The sequence below is a fragment of the Lipotes vexillifer genome, unplaced genomic scaffold (genome assembly GCF_000442215.2).
Source record: "Lipotes vexillifer unplaced genomic scaffold, Lipotes_vexillifer_v1.1 scaffold252, whole genome shotgun sequence".
NCBI lineage: Eukaryota > Metazoa > Chordata > Mammalia > Artiodactyla > Lipotidae > Lipotes > Lipotes vexillifer.
The window spans coordinates 1170503-1197075 of record NW_006773367.1 but is presented as its reverse complement, the minus strand read 5'-3'; the positions used below and the strand labels follow the sequence as shown (position 1 = coordinate 1197075).

At 44.4% G+C, this 26573-nt stretch overlaps 1 protein-coding gene across 3 annotated transcripts in view; it reads right to left on the bottom strand.

Annotated features, from left to right (window-relative positions):
* The window catches only part of DAPK1 (death associated protein kinase 1), a 211746-nt gene that overhangs the window by 77714 nt on the left and 107459 nt on the right, over positions 1–26573 (bottom strand). The gene's annotated exons all lie outside the window — the stretch shown is intronic.

Below are 26573 nucleotides of genomic sequence, written 5' to 3'. Positions count from 1 at the left end.
GCGGGCCTCTCACTGTTGTGGCCTCTCCCGCTGCGGAGCACAGGCTGCGGACGCGCAGGCTCAGCGGCCATGGCTCACGGGCCCAGCTGCTCCGCGGCATGTGGGATCCTCCCGGATCGGGGCACGAACCTGTGTCCCCTGCATCGGCAGGCGGACTCTCAACCACTGCGCCACCAGGGAAGCCCCTTTGTATTTGAGTAGGTATACGCTGTATGTCCACACCCTTTGCCCATTTTTCTATTGGACTGTCTGTTTTTAATTTTAATTGATTGATAGGTGTTTTTTACATCCTTTCGACACTAGGCCTAGATCTCTTAAGATTCCACATGTTTTCTTCCAATCTGTCATCTACATTTAACCTTTGCTTCAAATGATGTTTTCTTAAATGGAGGTTCTCAACTTGCATGCAGTCCAACTTATCACTCTTTGTAGAAATCGAGATTTTCTAAACCAAATGTGAGGCAGGAAATGGCAGGTGGAGTTTAGCAGCTGTGTAATCCAGGGCACGGTATGTAATCTTTCTGCGTTTGCAGATGCTAACGGTGGCTGCCCAGAGAGGCAGATGGAATGTCAAAGGTTTCCCAGCACTACTGTTCCTCCCTGCACATCTGCAGCTCTCCGCATTGGGAGCTACCTGAGGGCAGCATTATAGAGCATCGATCCCCTGAACCCATCACAGTGGTAAACTGGAACACTCCTGCAGCCGGTTATGTGCATCTCTTCCCAACTCCACCTTTCGTGACATCGTGTCAGAACTGAAAACTGACCACGGTTTTCAGCTGTGACCACGGTGGGATTTGTACCAAAGAAACAGACAAACATTACACATCAGGGTTTTTCTTCCCTGGACAGCCGGTCGTTACACATTTACCAGCACACCACTGACAGCAGCATCCTAGGCACAGCCCTCTGCCTGCACGGCCTGCAGCTGAGAGCTGCTGTTCCTGCACGTGGACAGCTCTAGATAGAAAATTCTTACGTGGACCTGAAATCTAGCTCTGCTAACACAGTGCTGACTCTGCCTTCTAGAACAAAGGTCAACTAACTTTTTCTGTAAGAGGCTTTGTGTGCTATACAGTCTCTGCTGCAACTATTTGACTCTGTTACATATTCTTCTTGCTTTTTTCTTCAACCATTTAAAAATGTCAAACTATTTTTTTCTCGAGGCCTACACATAAACAGGTGGCAGGCTTTGGCCCACCGGCTGTAGTCTGACAACCTCTGCTCACGAACAATACAGGATGCAGAATATAAGCCACGCTGTGATGACCTACACAACCAGCTTTCCTGTATCTAAAAATGGTTCTCACGTACCCCTGGCTCTTTTCTTCTCAGACCTAGGATTCTTCCAGGGATGTTCTTAAAGTCAATTCCAAATACAGGTGAAGTGATTTAGGAATGTTTCTAGAGTCTGCTTCACTGGGCATTGACACTACAGGCCCAGTTAATGGCAGGAAAAGGTACAGAAATCTGGACTGAGGTCCGTCAGGTGCTCTGGGCACCTCGGGGAGTGTCACAGGATCTAGAAGACGCAGATCACAGGGGACCTGTCAACGTGTTAGCTGTGTGATCCAGGACAAGGCACTTAGCCTTTCTGGGCTCGTGGAGGATAAAGGTGGCTGCCAGTTTTTTGCCACTACCCACTGAGAGCTGTGGCCTCGGTCTTCTCGCCTCAAACCTGAGCATGCTCTGTGTCTGCTTGACCGATAGAAGATGAAAGAAGTGATGTTGTGTCAGTCATAAGACGCTGGCAGTTTCTACATCCTGTTTGGAATTCTTGCCCTTGGAACCCAGTTGCCACGCTGTGGGAGAGCCCAAGCAGCTCTGTGGAGAGGCAGGCACACGTGGAGCAGAGCCAACACCCCTGGCTGAACTCCCAGCTGACGGTCAGTACCACCTGGCCCTTCAAGTGAGAGAGCTGTCTTAGAAGGGGGTCCTCCAGCCCCAAGCAGTCACCCGCTGATGCTAAAGGGAGCAGAGAGGAGCTGGAGCCATTGATCCCTGCCCACATCAGAGATTCATGATCAAAACAAATGACTGTTGCCATTTTAGGTCGTTAAGCTTTGGAGTGGTTCTTTATGCAGCAAAAGACACCCAGAATGGGGCCTCAGAACATTACCTCCTTGGGCTATTGTGTGCTTAATTAGCTCAAGGCCTGGCACATAAAAAGTCCTCAATAATGTCAATCACTATTCAGAGAAAATACAGCTGCTTGAGTTCCCTTCCAGGGATAGGGGAAATGTTTTACTTCCTTATCTTAGGGGGTTTGCTCCTAAGGCTGAGCTTTCTAAAGAGGCTGATGACTTTTGTGGCTTCTTCATTAAATGAGATTCTATGAAAAGCACTTAGCAGAGTATGGCATAAAGCAGTTGCTCATGAAACATCAAAAACCCTTCTGCTTTGGTGCTCGGAAACTTTCACACAAGCTCTAGCTCATTTCACACCTCCACTCCCAACCCACCCTCCAGCCCACCACGCAACCACTGCACCTGGGCAGCTCTGCCTGGTCCTCTAACTCTTCAAGAATTAACAATTTCATTTCAGTTTCTTTGCATCCGGGTGGACATGGCACCTCCATGATTCAAGAATGACTGACTGAAGTAACTGGCAAGAAAACCTGAAATGGTATTAAATAAATAGCGAGTTGGTCTATGTGCTTTTAGGGGTGTACACTTTGTGCAAACTTGTTAGCTCTGCCAGCTGTGGCAAGACAAGGAAGATTCCAGTCTTGTACAAAGACATACATTTGGAAATAAGCTGGGGTCTCCAAAAGGTCCCTTGCCTCAAAAATCTGGTCTTCTATTGTCAGGAAGGACTAATCTGTGAAGCTGGGTTAAAGTTATGACTTCTGTGAAGAAATGAAGATTTTAAAGCAGTCACTTTCATTCATGAATGAAAGAGCTGAATCATGACTTTCTTTCAGTATCCAGGATGGAAATAGGATGCTGGACTGGTAAACAGAAAATGCATCATGATTTATCAATACAGCAGGCACGATGCACAGGGCCAGGCCACATCACTCAGCTGTTAAGAAGGTGGCAGCAGTTGTGGACAAAGTATAACGAGCGATTGTGCTCCAGTCCGAGTGGTCCCGGATGCGATTATCCAACCCCCTCACTTAAATGACCACAGGCTCAAGTTCAAGGTCGAAGGAGAGAGCCGCACTTTGCTGAGGCAGACTTTCAAACAGGAGGCTTCAGTTCTCAGCTGGACATGGTACTAAAAAAAATCCCTAATTATTTTTTTTAAATTGAAGATCTATGTGGAATATAATGAGGCATTTGCAAAACAAGCCAACAAACCAAAACCAGTTTTGTTTCTTTCTTCCTCTTTCGGGAACCAGAATCTACTTGCCCTCTACCACTGACTAGATCAAAATCATCACGACTCTTGAAAATATGGTACCGGTTCAGAGACGTGGTTTGTTAGTGCAGGTCTCTGGAGAAGAAACCCTTGATGGCTGTTTTTTGGGTGTCAGGGCCGGCTGTTCAGGCAGTGGGGTGACACATCATGCTGCAGGATGTCTTATTTAGGTGGTCATCACACCTACAGTAGATTCACGTAAGCCACAGCCCTCCCACCCCCAGCCCTGAGCACTTCCTCATTTTCTGATCCCCTACTTGCATTTTTCCCCCATACTGGCTAGGGAGTAAAGGGACATGGGAAAGAGAAAGGGATGGGGGAGGGAACATAAAAATATGCCAAATAGATAAAATCAGTTTCAAGTTTCCAGAAACCTCCCAGAAACAAAAAATGGAGTATATCCGTTTAGGAGGGAAAAAGGTATAAGACAGCAAGGACAAAAACCTCTGTAGAGCAATGGCTCAATGTGCTTCCCCGATAATTCCATGAGACCGAAGGATGCCCTTGGAGAGAGGGAATAGTGTGCGAGAAAGGGCCGTGTTGGGAGCCCTGCATGCCGTCTGGAGAACCTTGCGTTTCTGAGTTAGAGTGATGAGCAGCCCCAGATCTGGGGGCACCCAGGCCTCTGTTCTAATGGGGGTGGTGGGGAAGAAGAAAGGGAGGGTGGAGAAAGAGAGTCAAAAGTGTTGGCTCCGGCGAAATTATAAAAAATTCAGATGAGTAAAAGCAGATGCTAGCACGCAAGGAAGGGAACCAGCGTCAGAGAAGATCCTCAGCCACTTGTGCTGGGAATGCACGGTGGATTTAAAACGTGAAGACAAGTGGTTCCCCATCCGTCCACATCCTGAGGAGAGCACACAGCCCCAGCCCTACATTTCAAGAGAGAGACAGAGTCTGGAGGATCCTCAGGAAATGCCACGCCAACAATGAGGGCGATACACATGAGGCTACATGATACACATAAAGACTGCTCATCCCTGAGGAGCTTAGGGAGGTCAGGAGATGCAGGAAGGCCGGACACAGGTGGCCCAGGAATGCAGGAATCCCAGCTGAGGTGTTTCAGGCAAGAAGCTCGCTAGAAAGGCCACATGTAGCCTCCTGGGCATGGTGTCCCAGAGTTCAGTGGCCGAGCCTGCCAACTGGGTTACCACAGGTGGGGTACAGATGAACAGAAGTAGAGGGGTCCCAGCCTTCAGGTGTCTGGATGGGGCCCAGAGGTGCCCATCTGAACCTAAAGGATGGTCACCTCCAGCCATGAACAGCCTCATCGGTTTACCCCAAACCAGTGTCACATGACAAGGGATGAGCAGTACTGCTGTAGGCTGGGGGCTGGTAAAAAAAAGGTGCTGAGGGACAGACTGGTCCCTGCTTTCAATATGTCCATGCAGATTTCTTCAACAAAAGAAGGTACTCACGTAAAGGGACACGAGAAACTCAACAGCGAGACTGACCACAGCATCTGACAAGCCTCTTTCTACTTTAATGGATCCAGAGGTCAATCAAAAGCGGGGCAAGGGCTTCCCTGGTGGCGCAGTGGTTGAGAGTCCGCCTGCCGATGCAGGGGACATGGGTTCGTGCCCTGGTCCGGGAAGATCCCACATGCTGTGGAGCGGCTGGGTCCGTGAGCCATGGCCGCAGAGCCTGCGCGTCCGGAGGTTGTGCTCCGCAACGGGAGAGGCCACAACAGTGAGAGGCCCGCGTACCACAAGAAAAAAAAAAAAGTGGGGCAAATGGAAAAGCCAGGCAGCCAGACACCTCTTCAGCCTGGGTCATTGTAACTGGTGCGAGAACAAAAGGCCAGTGGGAAGTAAACCACACTGGAACAGCCAGAGATGGAGGCTGTTTCCAAAATCATTCTGGCTCGTCTAGTTGCAAACAAGGCAAGGCTATTATCTGGGGAAGCACAGGGACCCACCTCCTCCAACTACTCCTTGATCAGCTTTATTCTCTATGACAGTCCATCCCGAAGGGCTCAGATGAAAGCTGCTGACTATTGCTAACGACCTGGAAATCACAGGATGAAAGACCGATGGCCTATCACATAGGTGGCACCGGCCAATCTGAAGTATGCACGGTGTGGGCCAGGCTACCCGCGATGTGGAAAGCTGTGATTTTAAATAGATGTAGAGCAAAGTGGTCTTTCCCTTGAGTATGAGGATAGATTTGAGGAAGAGGAATGAGTTGGAGGAGGAAGAGGTGGAAAAGGAGAGGGAGTTGATAGTCACTCAGCAGGTGGGAGGCTCTCAGGTCATGCCCTACCTTGGCTTCCCCCTGAGAGCGCCAAACACATGGCCACCGGCAGAAGGTGGGGAGTCATGGGTAGAGGAGTGGCGTGGAGCTGAGCGCCTCCTACTGGCCACCTTGGTCGGTAAACAGAGGGAAGGAAAGGGAAGCCTGAAACCTGCTCCTTAGAAGAGGAGGCTGAGAGCAGAGAGTCACACAACGCCCCCCCCCCCGCCCCCGCCACCGGAGGCCTCGAAGAAAGATGGAGATGGGATTTGGATCTCTTTTCCAACAGCATGGTCAGCCTGGGACCATGCCCGGGTTTGAGAAGGGCAGGCTCTATGCAGAATGCTATAATGGGCAAGGGTGACTTTTGATGGTCTGAAAAGCTTTCTTTCTTTTTTTCATTTGCATAAATGTTTATTGAGTGCCTGCCATGTGATGGGCATTATTATACCAGATGCCAATGACAATCAGCAGCTTTAATTTTAGCCACCTACCTCTGATTGTCATTGGCGTCACAATGTCAGGCATATTGTAGGTTCTCAATTCCTGACCCTCGGAATCCCATCAACTATCCTTCCATCCTACTCTTTCCTCATCCCATGCACCCAGCTTAAACATATGGTCCTATTCAGGCCCAAGATAGAAATTAGCTAAGGTGACAAACTGCTCTATTCTCAGGAGAGAGGGCAACTTTCACAGGTCACAAATGAAGCAGAGCTTTTGGCTTTGTTAATTTTTTTCATCCCCACTGTCCTAACTCTAGAAAAGCCACGCATTGCTGTTCATCACGATCTCCCTGCGAGTCTCCTTAACTGAATTCAACCTCAGCCGCTTTTACCAGGCACTGCCTGTGCACTAGTATTTATGCCCTCTTCTAGGGGCTTGAGATGGAAAGACAAGTAAATAAAACACTAGCATATCTCCTGGAAAGCTCACAATCCATTACAGGGGAACAACACAAAAAAATATATAAAAGTATATATAAATATATATAAAATATAGTATGGTAAGTGCTATAATCAACACACTTCTCAAAGGCGACGAAAACACACAGAAGAAAGCAATTAAATCTAACTGGGGCAGGTAGGAAAGCCAAAGAGAGAGGGTGATGTGTGAGCTGAGCTTTGACAGATGGGTAGGAATTCTCCAGGTGGACAAGGTATGGTGTGAGAGGCAGAGGGGGCAGCATAAACACAGGTTGGGGGTGCCTAGAAGCCTGACAAAATCTGAAAAAGACAAGAGATTCTCTGTGAATCATGCATCAGGGGCACAGGCAAAGGAGTGCAGGGGAAGTGGTTGGATATAAGGAGGGGACTGGACATGGGTTCAAAGATCCTACACCGCAAAAAAAAAAAAAGTCTACAATTCAATGGTTTTTACTATATTCACAGACCTGTGAAGTTATCACTACAATCTAATTTTAGAACATTCTCATGGTCCCAAAAGACACTTCATGCCCATTAGTAGCCACTCCTCATTCCCTGCCACTGATACCCCATGTTCTTGAGGCAACCACTAATCTACATTCTGTCTCTACAGATTTGCCTATTCTGGACATTTCATATTCATCAACCATATGATATCTGGTCTTTTTATTTATTTATTTATTTTTATTTTTTTGTGTGGTATGCGGGCCTCTCACTGTTGTGGCCTCTCCCGTTGCGGAGCACAGGCTCCGGACGCGCAGGCTCAGCGGCCATGGGTCACGGGCCCAGCCGCTCCACGGCATGTGGGATCTTCCCGGACCGGGGCACGAACCCATGTCCCCTGCATCGCCAGGCAGACTCTCAACCACTGCGCCACCAGGGAAGCCCTGCTATCTGGTCTTTTGAGCCTGGCTGTTGTCACTCAGCATAATGTTTCGAAGATTCATCCACAGTAGCATGTATTAGTACCTCTGCCTTCTTTATTGCCAAATAACAGTCCATTGTATAGATTTTTGTTTATCCATTTATCAGTTGATAGACATTTGGGTTGTTTTAACTTTTTTGGCTATTGTGAATAATGCTGCTACATACTTCATGAATAAGTTTTTGTATGAACATATATTTCCATTTTTCTTGGGTATAATCTGAGGAGTGGAAATGTTGAGTCATATGGTAACTCTATGTTGAACATTTTGAGGAATGGCTAAATTGTTTTCCAAGTAGCGGAACCATTTTACATTCTCATTAGCAATGTAATTATGTAACATTACATTTTAATTACATTGCAATGTTAGTGTTTTGGAAAATGTTCCAATTTCTCCAAAACCCCACCAACATTTGATATTGTCTGTGTTTTTTTATTATGGCCATCCTACTGGATGTGACGTGGTCTCACTGTGGTTTTGATTTGTAGGGATACCTAATGATGAACGATATTGAGCATCTCTTCACATGCTTATTCACATGAAAGATTTTTAAGCAAGAAAAGTAGCTGTTGTATAATAAATCTGGGGGTGAGGTGGACAGAAGAGAAACTAGAGGATGTTGTAATAACTCAGGGGAGAGTTAATGAGACCCTGGAGCAGGGAAAAAGTATGAGCATGGTAATTAAGAGAGGGATTCAGGAGCTCTTTCAGAAGCAGCACCCACAGGATGTCATGAAAGATTGGCTGTGTAGGTCAGTGGGGAGTGAGGGGAGAAGGAAGCGGCAAGGGTGGTGCCAAGGTTTCCAGGCTGGGCAAGCAGGACTATGGTGATGCCACGAACTGAGCTAGAGAAGGAGAGGGGAGAAGCAAATTGGGGAGTGCGAGATTATGAGTTCAGTTAGGACATGTTACGTTTGGGGAGATGCATTTGGGTAGAGATGTTGAATAGGCAACTGGAGAAGCGATTGTGCGGCTGCAGAGAGACTGAGAGATATAGCTGTAGGGATATCAATATATTGGAAGGTGATAGTTGAGCATCACGGGTTGTATATAGATTAAAGAATTTTGCGAATTAGAAAGCTTCGGCAAGAGTCCTTTCAGTGGCAAGTAGAGAAATGGAAGGTAGATTAAAGGGATCTGAAGAGGGAATGAGAATCACAGGAAAGAAGATACAGAGTGCTTCCATCTCCATGGAAATCCTTCCCACTGCCGCCATTAGACGCATGGATGCCAAGGAGCATGAAGACAACTCCAGTCCCTTCAGAGAGGGACACAGCACTCAAGGGGTAAAAGAGGCAGGATGAACACAACTCTCCCGCTGGGTGAGTTACCCTGGCAAAGGAGAACTACTGCCTGTCAGAGAGCCAGGACTTCGAGCCTTGCCCTCCACGTCTCCACCTCCTCCCTCCAATAGAGGTTTTAATAAAGTGAAAAACGGGGAAAACAAAAGGGAGTCATGCTTCAAAGAAAGCACTTCCTTTTACGAATGTGTGATGGGCACACAGCCTTTGATAAAAGAGGGCATGAGATCAAACGGATCCTAACCATCCAGTGACAAATTGGTATTTTTCAGGTCTGGACAGATTTCATGAGGGGGTGCCAGGAAGTCTGGACTGTAACTACTTAGTGTCAAAAGGATTAGAGAATCAAGAAAAAAAAAACCCTCTAAACCCAGAGCAAGATTATTTTCTATTTACCTCTCCAGGTCCATCCACTTCTGGGTGCAGGGAGGCTGCTCACTGAGACTGAATGAAAAGGTTCCCTTGTCAATTGGCTTCACGCTTGGTTTGGTCAATAGGCAGCATCAACAGGGAAGGAGAGAGGTCAACCCTGTTTCCCCTGCCAGGTTGCCAAGGAAGGGCCGAGTTCCTCTACTGAGCACTCAGCTCAGGTCAGGTTCTTCTGTCCAGGAAGTTATCATTTCCTAAGCCACTCTCTCTCCTCCCCTTCAGATCTAAGGGTGGTGGGAGCACCTTGCTATCGCTAGTTCCAGGGTACTTTCCCAGCACTTGTTTTCTTCAACCCTTGGACACACCTTTATTAATTGTCTCTTTATTAAATTCTCTTCCAATTTCCCTGCTTGGGTGTGCCATCTGCTTTCTGGTAGAATCCAGACTGACTCAAACCCTCAGGTTGAAGGTTTTATTCCCTACCCTCTAAGAAACTTAGTCAAGAGTACTACATTTCCTGAAGCCCAAGCAAGTCAATCAGCATCTCACAAAGAAAAATGTCTCCGTCAGTGGTCAGCTGGCTCCTGAGCCACACGTGACCCCTTCCATCATGTTGTGATGTTCTTCTGACTCTATCTGGACTTTGCATACATTTATTGGGCCAAGAACAGTCTTAAGTGCTGTGGGACCCAAAGCAGGACATGGTCTTGCCCTCAAAGAAACATACTGAGGGGGGCAAATACACACACCAGGGCCCTCACAAAGCCGCCTTGGACACCTTCATTCCCATGGGAACACTAGAACGTTTTCTGCTCTCTCCCAACATCGTGGAAATACTAAGAAATGAGGGGTAAGAACAACATGACTGTCGGAGAAGCAGAACCAAAGAAAGAAACAGAAAGGTCCTCAAGGTCCAGATTGGCTTTCAAAAGCTGCTAGGTCACTGCTTTGAAATTGACAGGAGAAAATGCAGCTCAAGAGCCACTGGAATGTGAGCATCACTGCCCTTGAAGGTCATGGTCCAAGGTGACGGCAGCCCTAGATGAGGAACAGGGTGAGGGGGCAGACCTGGAACACCCTCCCTGCTCCAAGATGGTCTTTAATTTCATTCACCCTCCCCCCAACCCCCAAAGATGACGGCTTAGCCTTGTAGGCTAAGTCCTACAGGGGCTCAGCAGAACTTCAGGACTCAAACAAAAAATTTCCCTCCCTGAGAAGCTGTCTGAGAGTTAGAATCCCCCATCCCTCTATCAGATTGGATAGGCACAGCTTTCCAAATCTGGAGGGTGGTGACAATACCACCCTCCTGGCCTTGTGCCCAAGGACTAAATGAGAAATCATAAGGCAGGGGCCCCGCAGAGACTGACTGACCCGAAGACTCAGTGAAGTGCAGCTTCTCTTTCTTCTCCAAGGAAAGCCTCTCTTGTCCTTTATCCTCTCTCTCAAGGAAGTTTATAAAGATCAACACCGACTGCACATGACTCAAAACAAGTGAACATTCTACCCTGTGTTTCTGAAACAATCAATTCTACTTGAATTTTACCATCAAAATATTGGGGGGAAATATTCTGTCATCTAGGGAGAACGAGGTCCTTTAGCCCATGTTTCACTTACACCTAATTTCATCAATATAGCAGCATTCACGTTTCACTGTAGCCATGACTGGTAACTACATTCGTTTAGAGGCTGGAAATGAAACTGACATTTCAGTATGGAACAAGCAAATACCAACTGCTGAGGTTCCTCATCTGAGTTAGAGTGATTCTGACCATAATGAAAACAAGTTAGACACGTGATTAAAAAAAAAAAAAAGAAACATAAGAAAGTAAGGTAATATTCAGTTACTTGGAAAGACAAATAAGGGAAAAAAGCAATATAAGGTTGTTTTTAGAACTATTTCTGTTTGTTCTTTTTTTAAAAACATCTTTATTAGAGTATAATTGCTTTACAATGTTGTGTTAGTTTCTGCTGTATAACAAACTGAATCAGCTATAGGTATACATATATCCCCATATCTCTTCCCTCTTGCATCTTCCTCCCACCCTCCCTATCCCAAGCCTCTAGGTGGTCACAAAGCACCGAGCTGATCTCCATGGGCTATGCAGCTGCTTCCCACTAGCTATCTATTTTACATTTGGTAGTGTATATATACGTACATGCCACTCTCTTACTTCATCGCAGCTTCCCCTTCCCCGTGTCCTCAAGTCCATTCTCTACATCTGCTTCTTTATTTCTGTCCCTGCCCCTAGGTTATTCAGAACCTTTTTTTTTTTTTTTTTTTTTTTTTTTTAGATTCCATATATATGTGTTAGCATATGGTATTTGTTTTTCTCTTTATAACTTACTTCAGTCTGCAGGACAGACTCTAGGTCCATCTACCTCACAACAAATAACTCAATTTCGTTTCTTTTTATGGCTGAGTAATATTCCATTGTATATATGTGCCACATTTTCTTTATCCATTGATCTGTCAATGGACATTTAGGTTGCTTCCATCTCCTAGCTATTGTAAATAGAGCTGCAATGAACATTGTGGTACTTGACTCTTTTTGAATAATGGTTTTCGCAGGGTATATGCCAGGTAGTGGGATTGCTGGGTGGTATGGTAGTTCTATTTTTAGTTTCTTAAGGAACCACCATACTGTTCTTCACAGTGGCTGTATCAATTGACATTCCCACCAACAGTGCAAGAGGGTTCCCATTTCTCCACACCCTCTCCAGCATTTATTGTTTGTAGATTTTTTGATGATGGCCATTCTGACTGATGTGAGGTGATACCGCATTGTAGTATTTGATTTGCATTTATCTAATGATTAGTGATGTTGAGCATCCTTTCATTTGCTCGTTGGCAATCTGTATATCTTCTTTGGAGAAATGTCTATTTAGGTCTTCTGCTCATTTTTGGATTGGGTTGTTTGTTTTATTGATATTGAGCTGCCTGAGCTGCTTGTAAATTTTGGAGATTAACCCTTTGTCAGTTGCTTCACTTGCAAATATTTTCTCCCATTCTGAGGGTTGTCTTTTTATCTTGTTTATGGTTTCCTTTGCCGTGCAAAAGCTTCATTAGTTCCCATTTGTTTATTTTTTTTATTTCCATTTCTCTAGGGGGTGGGTCAGAAAGGATCTTGCTGTGATTTATGTCATAGAGTGTTCTGCCTATGTTTTCCTCTAAGAGTTTGATAGTGTCTGGCCTTACATTTAGGTCTTTAATCCATTTTGAATTTATTTTTGTGTATGGTGTTAGGGAGTATTCTAATTTCATTCTTTTACATGTAGCTGTCCAGTACTCCCAGCACCACTTATTGAAGAGACTGTCTTTTTGCCATTGTATATTCTTGCCTCCCTTATCAAAAATAAGGTGACCATATGTGCGCGGGTTTATCTCTGGACTTTCTACCCTGTTCCATTGATCTATATTTCTGTTTTTGTGCGAGTACCATACTGTCTTGATTACTGTAGCTTTGTAGTATAGTCTGAAGTCTGGGAGCCTGATTCCTCCAGCTTCGTTTTTCTTTCTCAAGATTGTTTTGGCTATTCAGGGTCTTTTGTGTTTCCATACAAATTGTGAAATATTTTTTTCTAGTTCTGTGAAAAATGCCATTGGTAGTTTGATAGGGATTGCATTGAATCTGTAGATTGCTTTGGGTAGTACAGTCATTTTCAGAATGTTGATTCTTCCAATCAAAGAACATGGTATATCTCTCCATCTGTTTGTATCATCTTTAATTTCTTTCATCAGTGTCTTATAGTTTTCTGCATACAGGTGTTTTGTCTCCTTACGTAGGTTTATTCCTAGGTATTTTATTCATTAGTGTATAGGAATGCAAGAGATTTCTGTGCATTAATTTTGTATCCTGCAACTTTACCAAATTCATTGATTAGCTCTCATAGTTTTCTGGTAGCATCTTTAGGATTCTCTATGTATAGTATCATGTCATCTGCAAACCGTGACAGCTTTACTTCTTCTTTTCCGATTTGGATTCCTTTTATTTCTTTTTCTTCTCTGATTGCTGTGGCTAAAACTTCCAAAACTATGTTGAATAATAGTGGTGAGAGTGGACAGCCTTGTCTTGTTCCTGTTCTTAGAGGAAATGGTTTCAGTTTTTCACCATTGAGAATTATGTTGGCTGTGGGTTTGTCATATATGGCCTTTATTAGGCTGAGGTAAGTTCTCTCTATGCCTAGTTTCTGGAGGGTTTTTATCACAAATGGGTGTTGAATTTTGTTGAAAGCTTTCTCTGCATGTATTGAGATGATCATATGGTTTTTCTCCTTCAATTTGTTAATATGGTATATCACATTGATGGGTTTGCATATATTGAAGAATCCTTGCATTCCTGGGATAAACCCCACTTGATCATGGTGTACAATCCTTTTAATGTGCTGTTGGATTCTGTTTGCTAGTATTTTGTTGAGGATTTTTGCATCTATGTTCGTCAGTGATGTTGGCCTGTAGTTTTCTTTCTTTGTGACATCTTCGTCTGGTTTTGGTATCAGGGTGATGGTGGCCTCATAGAATGAGTTTGGGAGTGTTCCTCCCTCTGCTATATTTTGGAAGAGTTTGAGAAGGATAGGCGTTAGCTCATCTCTGAATATTTCATAGAATTCACCTGTGAAGCCATCTGATCCTGGGCTTTTGTTTGTTGGAAGATTTTTAATCACAGTCTGAATTTCAGTGCTTGTGATTGGTCTGTATTTTCTACTTCTTCCTGGTTCAGTCTTGGAAGGTTCTGCTTTTCTAAGAATGTGTCCATTTCGTCCATGTTGTCCATTTTATTGGCATATAGTTGCTTGTAGTAATCTCTCATGATCCTTTTTATTTTTGCAGTGTCAGTTGTTACTTCTCCTTTTTCATTTCTAACTCCATTGATTTGAGTCATCTCCCTTTTTTTCTTGATGAGTCTGGCTAATGGTTTATCAATTTTATCTTCTCAAATAACTAGCTCTTAGTTTTACTGGTCTTTGTTATTGTTTCCTTCATTTCTTTTTCATTTATTTCTGACCTGATCTTTATGATTTCTTTCCTTCTTCTAACTTTGGGGTTTTCTTGTTCTTCTTTCTCTAATTGCTTTAGGTGTAAGGTTAGCTTGTTTGTTTGAGATGTTTCTTGTTTCTTGAGGTAGGATGGTGTTGCTATAAACTTCCCTCTTAGAACTGCTTTTGCTGCATCCCATAGGTTTTGGGTCTTCATGTTTTCATTGTCATTTGTTTCTAGGTATTTTTTGATTTTGTCTTTGATTTCTTCAGTGATCTCGGTTATTTAGTAGTGTTGCTTAGCCTCTATGTGTTTATATTTTTTACAGATTTTTTTTTCCTGTAATTGATGTCTAGTCTCACAGTGTTGTGGTCAGAAAGGATACTTGATACAATTTCAGTTTTCTTAAATTTACCATGGCTTGATTTGTGACCCAGGATATGATCTATCCTGGTGATTTTTCCATGAGCACTTGAGAAGAAAGTTTATTGTGTTGTTTTTGGATGGAATGCCTTATAAATATCAATTAAGTCCATCTTGTTTAATGTATCATTTAAAGCTTGTGTTTCCTTATTTATTTTCATTTTGGATGATGTGTTCATTGGTAAAAGTGGGGTGTTAAAGTCCCCTAGTATGATTCTGTTACTGTTGGTTTTCCCTTTTATGGCTGTTAGCATTTGCCTTATGTATTGAGGTGCTCCTATCCTGGGTACATAAATATTTACAATTGTTGTATCTTCTTCTTGGATTGATCCCTTGATCATTATGTAGTATCCTTCTTTGTCTCTTGTAATAGTCTTTATTTTAAAGTCTATTTTGTCTGATATCAGTATTGCTACTCCAGCTTTCTTTTGATTTCCATTTACATGGAATATCTTTTTCCATCCTCTCACTTTCAGTCTGTATGTGTCACTAGGTCTGAAGTAGGTCTCATGTAGACAGGATATATACAGGTCTTGTTTTTGTATCCATTCAGCCAGTCTATGTCTTTTGGTTGGAGCATTTAATCCATTTACATTTAAGTTAGTTATCTATATGTTTGTTCCTATTACCATTTTCTTAATTGTTTTTGGTTTGTTACTGTAGGTCTTTTCCTTGTCTTGCGTTTCATTCCTAGAGAAGTTTCTTTAGCATTTGTTGTAAAGCTGGTTTGGCGGTGCTGAATTCTCTTAGTTTTGCTTGTCTGTTCAGCTTTTGATTTCTCCATAGAATCTGAATGAGATCCTTGCTGGGTAGAGTAATCTTGGTTGTAGGTTTTTTCGTTTCATCACTTTAAATATGTCCTCCCACTTCCTCTGGCTTGCAGAGTTTCTGCTGAAAGATCAGCTGTTAACCTTATGGGGATTCCCTTGTATGTTATTTGTTGCTTTTCCCTTGCTGCTTTTAATATTTTTTCTTTGTATTTAATTTTTGATAGTTTGATTAATATGTGTCTTGGCATGTTTCTCCTTGGATTTATCCTGTATGGGACTCTCTGCTTCCTGGACTTGATTGACTATTTCCTTTCCCATATTAGGGAAGTTTACAACTATAATCTCTTCAAGTATTTTCTCAGTCCCTTTTTTTGATCTTCTTTTTCTGGTACCCCTATAATTCGAATGTTGGTGCGTTTAATGTTGTCCCAGAGGTCTCTTAGACTGTCCTCAATTCTTTTCATTCTTTTTTCTTTATTCTGCTCTGCGGTAGTTATTTCCACTATTTTACCTTCCAGGTCACTTATCCGTTCTTCTGCCTCAGTTATTCTTCTATTGATTCCTTCTAGAGAACTTTTAATTTCATTTATTGTGTTGTTCATCATTGTTTGTTTGCTCTTTAGTTCTTCTAGGTCCTTGTTAAACGTTTCTTGTATTTTCTGCATTCTGTTTCCAAGATTTTGGATCACCTTTGCTATCATTACTCTGAATTCTTTTTCAGGTAGACTGCCTATTTCCTCTTCATTTGTTTGGTCTTGTGGGTTTTTACCTTGCTCCTTCATCTGCTGTGTGTTTCTGTGTCTTCTCATTTTGCATAACTTACTGTGTTTGGGGTGTCCTTTTTGCAGGCTGCAGGTTCATAGTTCCTGTTGTTTCTGGTGTCTGCCCTCAGTGGGTAAGGTTGGTTCAGTGGGTTGTGTAGGCTTCCTGGTGGAGGGGACTGGTGCCTGCTTTTTGATGGATGAGGCTGGATCCTGTCTTTCTGGTGGGCAGGACCACGTCCAGTGTTGGGTTTTGGGGTAACTGTGACCTTATTATGATTTTAGTCAGTCTCTGTGCTAATGGGTGCTTTAGTGTTCCTGTCTTGCTAGTTGTTTGGCATAGGGTGTCCAGCACTGGAGCCTGCTGGTCGTTGAGTGGAGCTGGGTCTTGGCGTTGAGATGGAGATCTCTGGGAGAGGTTTTGCCGTTTTATATTACATGGAACTGGGAGGTCTCTGGTGCCGAACTCGACTCTCCCACCTCAGAGGCACAGGCCTGACACCTGGCTGGAGCAGCAAGACCCTGTCAGCCACAAGGCTCAGAAGAAAATGGAGAAAAAGAGAAAGAAGAAAAGAATAAAATAAAATAAAATAAAATAAAGTTAATAAAATAAAAATTATTAAAAATAATTTAAAAAAAGAAAGAAAGAAAGAAGAGAGCAACCAAACCAAAAAACAAATCCACTAATGATAACAAGCGCTAAACCCTGGTGGCGCAGTGGTTGAGAGTCCGCCTGCCAGTGCAGGGGACACGGGTTCGTGCCCCGGTCTGGGAAGATCCCACATGCCGCGGACCGACTGGGCCCTTGAGCCACGGCCGCTGAGCCTGCGCATCCGGAGCCTGTGCTCCGCAATGGGAGAGGCCACAACAGTGACAGGCCCGCGTACCACACACACAAAAAAATAAGAAACAAAAAAACGGACAGATAGACCCTGAGGATAAATGGCATAAGCAAAGCTATACAGACAAAATCACACAAAGAAGCATACATATACACACTCACAAAAAGAGAGAAAAGAAAAAAATATATATATCTCATATTAAAAAAAAAGGAAGAGAGCAACCAAATGAATAAACAAATCTACCAAGGATAATAAACTCTAAATACTAAACTAAGATAAACATAAAATCAGAAATAAATTGGGTGCAGAAAGCGAACCCCAAGTTTACAGTTGCTCCCAAAGCCCACCTCCTCAATTTGGGATGATTCATTGTCTATTCAGGTATTCCAGAGATGCAGGGTACATCAAGGTGATTGTGGAGATTTAATCCACTGCTCTTGAGGCTGCTGGGAGAGATTTCCCTTTCTCTTCTTTGTTCGCAAAGCTCCTGGGGTTCAGCTTTGGATGTGGCCTCACTTCTGCATGTAGGTCGCCTGAGGGCATCTGTTCGTCACTCAGATAGGATGGGGTTAAAGAAGTAGCTGAGTGGGGCTCTGGCTCACTCAGGCCGGGGGGAGGGAGGGGTACGGATGCGGGGCGAGGCTGTGGTGGCAGAGGCCAGCGGGACGTTGCACCTGAGGTGCACCATGTGTTCTCCCGGGGAAGCTGTCCCTGGATCACGGGACCCTGGCAGTTTTGGGCTGCACAGACTTCTGGGAGAGGAGGTGTGGATAGTGACCTGTGCTCGCACACAGGATTCTTGGTGGCAGCAGCAGCAGCCTTAGTGTCTCATGCCCATCTCTGGTGTCCGCGCTGATAGCCGTGGCTCGTGCCCGTCTCAGGAGCTCGTGTAGGCGGTGCTCTGAATCCCCTCTCCTCGCGCACCCCGAAACAATGGTCTCCTGACTCTTAGGCAGGTCCAGACTTTCCCTGGACTCCCTCCCAGCTTGCTGTGGCGCACTAGCCCCCTCCAGGCTGTGTTCATACAGCCAACCCCAGTCCTCTCCCTGGGATCTGACCTCTGAAGCCTGAGCCTCAGCTCCCAGCCCCGCCCGCCCCGGCGGGTGAGCAGACAAGCCTCTCGGGCTGGTGAGTGCCGGTCGGCACCGATCCTCTGTGCGGGAATCTCTCCGCTTTGCCCTCCGCACCCCTGTGGCTGCGCTCTCCTCCGTGGCTCTGAAGCTCCCCCCTCTGCCACCCGCAGTCTCTGCCCGCGAAGGGGCTTTTATCGTGTGGAAGCCTTTCCTCCTTCACAGCTGCCTTCCACTGGTACAGGTCCCGTCCCTATTCTTTTGTCTCTGTTTTTTCTTTTTTCTCTTGCCCTACCCAGGTACGTGGGGAGTTTCTTGCCTTTTGGGAGGTCTGAGGTCTTCTGCCAGCGTTCAGTAGGTGTTCTGTAGGAGCTGTTCCACATGTAGATGTATTTCTGATGTATCTGTGGGGAAGAAGGTGATCTCCACGTGTTACTCCTCTGCCATCTTGAAGGTCTCGACCTTCTGTTTGTTCTTTAAACAACATTTTTCAATGACGAGAGGCAGAAGGGGGGCTCCCAGGGAGTCATCGATGTTCTGGAGAGATTGTTACTGACCTACTCTAAATACTAGCCTAATAAGGGAATCCCACCCATGACCTGTGATCTGGATGCTCTCTCTTCTGTGGCACTGGCTTGGGGGAAGTCCCCCACAGCTTCTTGTTCCCGAAGCTGATCCCAACCACACCCCAGAATTCTGGGCGCAGTGTGCCTAGACGTGGGTGCTGTATGAGCAGCGCGAGGCAAGCCAGGCAGAAGGTCTGGACTGAACGTGGACCACCAAACCAGCAGTCCTCGATCTGGGACGGACCTGGGCTCTGGGGGCAGAAAAGAAGCTGAGCAGTGCAGCGAGGCTGTGATTGTGTCCAGGAGGGCCCCCACCTCGGACGTACGAAACCAGAGCAGCAAGGAGATGGAGCAGAGCAAGAGGGGAAACCAGAATGCCTGAGGAGTCATTTGAAGCCACAGTTCTACAGAGTAACCTTCTGTTGCATGCTCTTGAAGTGTTGATTAGGAGAATGGTTAACCAAGACCGGAAGAATAATGAGATCTGTGACATGGCTGTGAGTTTCCAAGAGGAATTGTGAACAGTTCCCAGGGATTTGGAGTACCCCAGAGCATCATAAAGTAGAATCTGTGGTCCCTGAGGAGGGATTAATAGCCCATCACTGCAGCTATGGAAGTCTCTGAGGCTGGCAGGCAGCAGTGTTACCCCAGTTTACCAAACCTTAACAATTATACACCTTTCTTGGAGATAAGCAAAGATTTCAAATACTCACTGTCTATAACTTATGTATACAGCACAGAGTAAATCGAGCCAGATATTAAAATTATGAATATATGATAAAAACTGCACATCTATGAGCTCACAGATACTACGTGTGATTTTTTTTTTTTATGATTTTCATTGTCCCAATTTTTCTAAGACCATCTGGAAATCAAATAATCCATTTAAGTGAATAAAAATGCCCATTTAATAAACACTAAGGAAACACTTTCAACCGAACTAGCAAGAAGTAAGAGCATGGGGGAAGACATACATACAGGGTTTTATTTCTCAAGAGAATGCCTGAGTGGAAAATAACCTACTCTACACAAATTTAATTCTGTTGTGAAAGGTTGAGACTGTTGCCAAACGCATTTCAGTTCTCTGCTCTTGCCTAATAGTAGATATCTGAGGATCCAGAAGCTAAAAGCGTAACCCAGAACAGTTCTTGAAATTATCTTTGTGAACAAAAACAAAAGTTCAAAAAGTCAAAAGAGCTGGCTGGAGCTCAGAGAAGAGAGAACAAATGGAGCAGCAAAAAGAAAAAAAAAAAGAAGGAAGGAAGGAAGGAAAGAAAGAAAGAAAGAGAGAAAAAGAGAGAGGGAGAAAGAAAGAAAGAAAGAAAGGAAGGAAGGAAGGAAGGAAGGAAGGAAGGAAGGAAAGCATTTAAGCAATCTTAATGTGTTTTTCTGTCTTGTGAGGACCAGGAGAGCAGTAGAGAATGGGGGTGGGGGACTGAAAGGCCTCTGGCGTCAGATACGCCTCATTTACCAGCATCACTTATGTCCCTACAACTGCGTTCAGCTTAGTACAACTTTGCCACTTTTAAGGTACCCTGAAATCATCACTTTAATCACTGCATTTGCTTCTTGAAAGGCCCTTGCAATTCTGGATTTGCTGTCAGTGAAGCATGAACCTATCCACATACATCCACTGTGCTGATGTACAATGAAACAACCATATTTATATTCTTATGAGTTTGCATCTCCGTTTGGCTACGGGAGAGTGAGCCAACTTAACAATGATCCTACATAAAGCGATCTAATGTTACACAAATATCTGAATACAACTCGGCAGTTGTTTGCCATGAACAAACTGAATTCCAGAAATTATTAACTTAGACAAAGTCAGAAAGAGAGCTGAAAAGGAGAGTTGTTCTTCCATTGGTATAGAGTTTCCATTTTGCCAGATGAACAAGTTCAGGAGATATGTTGCACAGGTGAATACGTTATGCTACTGAACTGTATACTTAAAAATGGTTAAGATGGTCAATTTTATGTTATGTGTTTTCTACCACAGTAGAAAAAGTAATAAAATTTACTTTATTAAATAAATAAAAATAGAGTGCATTAATTCCATGTCCTGCACCTGGCTACAACCACTGCATACTGCACTAATTAAACTGAATTTCCTACGAGAGAGAGAGAGAGAGAGAGAGAGAGAGAGAGAGAGAGACAGAGAGAGATTACTCTAACTTAAAGACCTGCTTTAAATTCCAAGCAGAACAAATAAAGGGGAAGATTTAAGGTTGGAGATCCAAACTGGCTTGATTTCTTTGGAACAATCCACTATGTCAAGTTTACATGGCAATTCTAGGATTTTTACTTTATAAATCTTAACAGGGTAACCTTTCAGACAGGTCATCCAAAGCTAAGGTGACCCTCCTGAAGCAGGCCATGACAGGGTGATGTCCATTCCTGACTTAAGGTAGACCCAGAATCGCCTACCCCACTCCAGCCCTCCTCTGTGCAAGCTTCCTGCAGGGAGGAAGAGTCACGCATCCCACTGTTTCTTGGTTGCCTGATGGAACTACCATGATTAGGTGTTTTATTTTGTCGTTAACTGGCTTACAGAGTTTTTGGTTAACACATGAGTGGGCTCGCAGTCCAGCAACGGGTAGTTTTCTATTCTAGTGCTTCTGTATTAGTTTGCTAAGGCTCCTGTAACAAAGTACCACACAATGGGCGGCTTAAAACAACAGAAATTCATTGTCTCACAGCTCTGGAGGCCAGAAGTCTGAAAGCCAGGTGAGGGCTGTGGTTCCTTCTGAGGCCTCCAATGGGAATCTGTTCCAGGCCTCTCTCCTAGTAGCCTGTAGATGTTACTATTGCATCACTTCAATCCTCCATCTCCACAAGGCCTTCTCCCCAGGTCTCTGTCTCCACATGGCCGCCTTCTTATAAGGTCACACGGGATAAGGAGCCCGCTCTACTCCAGTATGACCTCATCTTAACTAATGACATCTGCAACGACCCTATTGCCAAATAAGGGGACACTTTGTGATAAAGGGAGTTGGGACTTCAACATATCATTTTGGGGGAGACACAATTCAACCCATTACAGCTTCTCAAAAGGTGAACCCTAGACCAGCAGCATCAGCATCACCTGGGAATTTGTTTAAAATGTAAATTCTTGGGCCTTACCCTAGACATACTGATTCAGAAACTCTGGCAGTGCAGCCAAATAATGTATATTTTAACAAGCCTTCGGGAGATTCTGAAGCACGCTAAAGTTTGAGAACCACTGTCAAACCATACTGGACATTTAAAAACTCATTTTGTAATGCTAAGTGTGTTTCTTGCCTTTCCAGCAGAATTGCTAGTCTTTTGGGGCTGTCTCTGACTGTATTTATCACATGCTGCTAATACTTATTGCTTACATAAAACAGGCTAGAATCTGGAGTTCTGTGAAGGCCACATGTGACCTTCAGGAAGGTTTTATTTTGTCTGCTCATGAATACTATGAACTAACTGCCAAAATTAAAGACCTAGATACCAGACTTTTCTTGAAAAAGATTGCAGGATCTGGCAACACTGGATCCAAAATCCCACATGGCAACAATCAACTGAAGAGTGGCTGAGGGTTCAGTTAGCCACAGTCCCCACCATTCCCTGATGCCTCCCTGATTCTGAGGCTTTGTGTAGACCAACCTCACTCATTTACATCACCTGTCCAGCCCCTAAAGGCATTTGGGTTTGACCCATGTCTGGGCAGAGGGAACCTAAATTATCCACAGCTTGAAATACTTAGCTGTTTCTGAGCAGCAAGTTTAGGAACAGAATTCTAAAAGCCAGTGTCTCTGATTAGCACTGACTTTGTTTGGCTTCACTTTTCACCAGGTAACAGGGCAAGTTATGAAATGACTCATGCACTGAAGATCAAAGTTTTGTAGTGGCTTGCCCATGTGACAATGCACGGGTGAGCTATAACAGAACAAAGAGATTTTTGTATGACTTCATTATGGAACAATGGGATGTGGAGGACATGGAATTGTGATTTTGAGACATCAGGTTTGCTTCCTTGGTGTATATGCTCTGCTGAGCTGCAACAGCAGATAAGGTGTGGAAAGATTCTTTTCCAGAGAAGCATGTGGGGGAAATATCATTCTTAAAAACTACTTTCAGGGCTTACAGAAATTTTAAGTCAAATCCTGGAGTAGGATTTGACAACTGTGCCTTTAACACAGACACCAAAGTAGCTTCTGTACAAAGGACGGAAAAGATATCATTTCTGTATCTCGCCCAGAGCATTGGGGGCAGCTCATGAAATAGTGCATGGAGTGGCGGTTTGGGGTCTCTGTCTCAGTGGTAAGGACAGGGCCAGATGTGGGAGTGAGAACTCACACATCCAAGTGGAAACAGGCTTCAATGAGGGAAGTTTCAACAAGGGAGCAAGCTTCATTAGTAAGCCTGAAGGAAGCTCTATTGCCATGGAGTTCATTCCAAAGCAATAAATCAAAAAAATATATCCACTTAAAGATTACTGAAAAAAAAAAATTGAAAAAAATAAAAATAAAATAAAATAAATAAAAAGATTACTGAACCAGAGGATACAGACAAGGGGCCACTATTAGGTCATAGGGCTATTTTCTGACAAATTCTTACATTTTATTCTCTCCTTAACCACCACTGTATCCCAGCATTCTTAAGAAAGGAAAGAAGAGATGGAATATGTCACTGATGACTAAATCTTCCTTTAAAGCTGTTAGAATTTACAACAACAATAGGTCTCCTAGGCAGACCTAATACTTTGAATAGTCTATTAAAAATGAAAACACCTCTTCATGGCAAAGTAAATATAGATATAAAATGGGACAGACTTGTGATGTGAAAACAAGGGTGCACTTTCCCTCCTTAGCCTTTGGTACCACTGTATTAGTCAGGGTTCTCCAGAGAAACAGGACCAAAAGGATGTACAGATATAAAGAGAGAAAGAGATTTATTTTAAGAAACTGGCTCATGCAATCATGGAGGCTGACAAGTCCCAAGACCTGCAAGGGGAGTCCACTGAACCCAGCTGGTGACCCAGGAGGGCCAATGTACCAGTTTCAGTCTGAAGACAGGAAAAAGCCAATGTCCCTGCGTGAAGGCCGTCAGGTAGGAGGAATTCCTTTTTATTCAGGGTAAGGTGAGCTTTTATGTTCCATTTGGGACCTCAACTGATTAGATGAGGCCCACCCTCATTGGGGAGGGCAATCTGTTTTACTCAGTCTACGATTCAAATGTTAACCTCATCCAGAAACACCCTCAAGGCACAACCCAGAATAATGTTTAACCAAATGTTGGGACACCCTGTGGCACAGTCAATTGACACATAAAAGTAACCATCACTACTCCCCACATGCCTGGTGGGTGAAAAGGCTAGGACAATCAGCTCACAGGGAATGCTGGAATCTGTAAGGAGCAAATACCCAGGGAAGACAAACATGCATCTGACCCTGTGGGGGAGGGGCCATCTTCTAAGACTCCTCCTGCTTCTTCCACCTAAGAGCTGCTCTTTGTGAGCTCACTCAACTTTTATTTTTTTATTTTTATTTTTATGTCTTTTGCAGTACGTGGGCCTCTCACTGTTGTGGACTCTCCCGCTGCGGAGCACAGGCTCCGGACGCGCAGGCTCAGCGGCCATGGCTCACGGGCCCAGCCGCTCCGCGGCATGTGGGATCTTCCCGGACCGGGGCACGAACCCGCGTCCCCTGCATCGGCAGGAGGACTCTCAACCACTGCGCCACCAGGGAAGCCCCTCAACTTTTATTCAAGGTCTCCACATAATGAACTGTGTAAAGCTGTGTGCCACGATCCACCTAATAGAATGGCTACAATTAGAAACAAATATTGACAACACAAAGGGTTGATGGAGCAACTGGAACGCTCATTCATTGCTGGAAGGGCTGTAAAATGGTGAAGCCACTTTAGAACACAGTTTGGCAACTGCTTGTAGAGTTAGATGTACACTTACCACATGACCCAGCAAACCCACTCAGTGGTATTTACCCCAAAGAAATGAAAACTTATGTTCACATACAAGTCTGTATGTGACTGTTTGTGGTAGCTGTATGCATGATCACCAAATATTAGAAACAACCCAAATGTCCTTCAATGGGTGAGTAGATAAACAAACACCACACAGTGGAATACTATTCAGCAATAAAAAGGAGCAAACGACTCATGCACAAATCTCAAAAGCATTATGTTGAGCGAAAGAAGTCGGTCTCAAAAGATTGAATACTTTATAATCCTACTTATATAATTTTTGAAAAGACAAAACTACAGTGATAGAGAATGGGCCAGTGATTGCCAGAGGGTAGAGGGAAGGAGGTGGGTGTGACTAGAAGGGGAGAGTACAGGGAGTTTTGGGGGCAATGGGACTATTCTGAATCCTGATTTGGGTGGTGGTTACACAAATCTATACATGTGTCAACTTTCACAGAATTACACAACCCTCCCCCAACATCAAATTTACTATATAATAATTTTTTAAAAATTTAAATCAAGTGGTAAAAAAAATCTGTATGTTATCCATTTTATGCACAGGATAAATGCACCTAGTGGAAAATACCTACAAACTGGGAGTCAGTCAACAGAAGCTGAATCCAGAATATACACACGCAGGTGGCAGTAACTCCCCGGCATCATTTGTACATTCTGATATACAAAGGGAGCAAATTATATTCTTGACTTACTACGCATGACCTGGTAATTCTCTGAAAACGCACAACAGTTGTGATCTACATAATTTCTTTCCCAGGAACTTTGCATTCATGGTCTCTGACAACAGCCTTAAGGGAGGAAATTTAGGCTTAGAGATAGATGGTAAAGGATTTGCCCTGGATTTCGATCTTGGTTCTGTCTGGTTTCCAAGTCACCATATAAAGCCATAGCAAGGAGTACACTCTGATTCCTGTCTTTTCTCTGCTGAACCCTGAGCAGGCCCCTTAATCCTCTGTGCCCTTAAAACCCTGCTCTTCCTTTAAAGCAGTGGTTCTCGAGGAGGGGGTGGGGGGATGGGGAGGCAGGTAGGGGGAGAAAAGAATCTGCCCCCCAGGGGACATGTGGAAGTGTCTGGAGGCATTTTTAGTTGTGACAGCTAGGGAAGAGGATGCTATCTGGTGGGTAGAAGCCAGAGATGTTGCTAAACATCCTACAACACACAGGATGGCCCCCTGAACAAAGGATTATGCAGCCCAATATGTCACTAGTGCAGAGGTTGAGAACTTCCCAGAAACATGTATTAAACACATCCATGAGCCAGACATGTTTACGTTCTCATCTCATTTATCTCCTCAAAACCCTTTTGAGGTAGGTACTATTGACCCTAACTTATAGTTAAGAAGGTTGTTGCTCAGACGCATAAAGGTATGTGCCCAGATCCCAATGGTGAGGCAAGAGGCAGTGGGCATCCCAGGCCCTTGTGACTGCAAAGCGCAGGTCCCCATAGTGCGGTGCCCCCAAGGCTGGGCTCCCTCTGTATACCTCCCTTCACTTCCATCTCCCCTGGTCTCAAAAATCACCTCTTAGCCCTAAGAGATCTGCACATAAGGGGGAGCTGCTGGGCTGGCAGAAGGACACATCTTAATTCGAGGCTCCAGGAAATGGGTGGTTCACTAAGAACCACCCAGGACTGCTCCATCCACCCCTCCCTCTGCCCTCAGGGTACTAATGTGTGTCCTCCATCCAAACAGCCCAGAGACACTCCCAGTTGCGTGTTCTTGATGACTTCCTCTCCTCTCCTGCCAGCCCACGTTGCTGGACTCATCACCAGGAGTGGGGGCCTCAGGCAGAGGGCCAGGGACAGGGGGACGTGTCACAGAACATCACGCTACGGTTTCCCACAATAACATCCGTTGGGCAGGGTGTGCCTGAGAAAATCAGCAAAACGCTTTAAAAACAAGTCCTATAATCACCCCTGAGTGATTCTGGTTCAATTTTACACTTTCATATGAGTGTTGACAGTTCCAACAGTTAAAAATGGGGTGTGGTAAGACAGAGGGAAGAGAATAGAGAAAGAAAGAGAAAAAGAGAAGTAGGAAAACAGAGGGGAGGCAGAGGAACAGCATGACAGGAGGGAGGAACATA